Genomic DNA, 2089 nt, shown 5'->3' with positions numbered 1-2089 from the left:
TGTTATATTCGTGTAGAGGTAATAACGTTTCAGCAAAAAACTTTAGTACTGAATTGTGTCTCCACGTGAAACGGTCAAGATATGATGAACATCCAGCAACCACGTGTAATAGTGTTTCCTGATTAAGACACAACGAACATTCGGAATTAGATGATAAGCCCCATCTCTGAAGATTTTTACGTGTTGGAAGAGAGTTATTTATGTAGCGCACAGTGAAGTTATAAATATTTTTCGGAAGCTTGGATTGAACGGTAGACCACAATTTGTTAAGTTCCGATAAGGACAGATTTGAAATATGTGAGAAAAAGGACCCTTGGGATTTTAGTTCGTTATGTAGTTTGTCTTCACATTTAGAATGGAAGTTTTTTATCACTTCTTTAGTCGATTTATAGGCGTCGTATTGAAGATTGCAGTCCGTGCTAATCAATTTCCATAGATGTTTAATTGATTCATTTGGAGAGGATTTTAAAGCTAAACGGTGAATCGTTCTACATTGAGCAAATTTGACTGATGGGGGATAAAAATTTAAACCAAATTTACTTTGAGGTAAGAATACAGCACTGAGAGTTCCAGATATTGGTATGTCTAGCCATTTCCTGACGAAACGATTTATAATTGGATCAATGTTTTCAATTACCCAGGTTTGTGATATACTTGAAACAGTGAACTGCCAAGATAATTTGGTTAAGACATATCGACTGTACAAATGTAGTTTATTCTTGGGGTGAAGTGGTTTAGAATCTATATCTGTCATCAGGTCATTAGCAAGTGAGATCAGGTCATCTTTATGAGTATTATCTGTCATTTTAAAATCAAATGAACGACCGAGATATTCGAAGTATCCGTCAATTTTAACTGTTGGTATTAGGTGGTTATTTATTAGAAGTTTTGGAAGATACTGGATAGATTTAGTCATAGCCTTTTTAATGCCAAATGAGCTGCATTTGTCAACACGTATGATCATATCAGCCCATTTACACCAGATGGAGAAACGATTTAGTAGGTGTTGGTTTTCAGACTCTTGGCTTGTGATCACGGCTGCATCGTCAGCGAATTGGAACCAGTGGATAATAATAATAATAATAATAATAATAATAATAATAATAATAATAATAATAATATAATAATAATAATAATAATAATAATATATATAATAATAATAATATAATAATAATAATAATAATAATAATAATAATAATATAATAATAATAATAATATAATAATAATAATAATAATAATAATAATAATAATATAATAATATAATAATAATATAATAATAATAAAATATAATAATAATAATAATAATAATAATAATAATAATAATAATAATAATAATAATAATAATGAAAACTTTATTAATAAATTTTTAGGGTATATACAATTGTAAATCTCACTTATATAAGGTAATTTACAATCGGCTACTTGAATCAATCAATGACTACAATTTTACAATTAACTACAATACATCATCTATAAAAACGTTATAAAATATAGGTCAAAATGTTAAAAGTTCAGGATTGGACCAATCTTTATTCCGGCAACAAAATATGTAATAGGTTGTTCGAATTGCAATCGTCGTCATTCGTTTAATAAGGTATTCATGGTGGTTCCTTTCAAAGCCAATATCTTTAAGCATTTCTAAGAATGTCGAACATTCTTTTGAAAAGACACCAAGAGAGCTAATTGATAGATTAATAAATTTTACTGCTTGGTAATGTTTGCGTTGTTCTCTAATTAATTCTAAGTATTTGCATTTTTTGCGCTTAACATTTTTCAAGATTTGATTCAAAACCAACAGTTAGTTCAACAATATAGAGACATTCTTTAGAGGTTAATAGAAGCAAGTCAGGACGGTGGGAGTTTCCAGTGATGATTGATGGGCTCTTGTAATTTGGTAGATCGGCAAAGAGAGTCGCGCCGTTGATGGTTTGTAAGTTGGCTGCGAGGAGGTTTAAGATGGAGTCATGTCTCCACGTGAACCGTTCGAGATACGATTTACAACCCGCCACTACATGTAGTAGTGTTTCTGGAGATAAACAGTTTGAACAATCTGAAGTTGCCGATAATCCCCATCTTGCAAGATTCTGAC

This window comes from Dendronephthya gigantea, unplaced genomic scaffold (genome assembly GCF_004324835.1).
Source record: "Dendronephthya gigantea isolate DGI-Jeju-01 unplaced genomic scaffold, DenGig_1.0 000098F, whole genome shotgun sequence".
NCBI lineage: Eukaryota > Metazoa > Cnidaria > Anthozoa > Malacalcyonacea > Nephtheidae > Dendronephthya > Dendronephthya gigantea.
Note: the sequence above shows the minus strand (reverse complement) of the source record.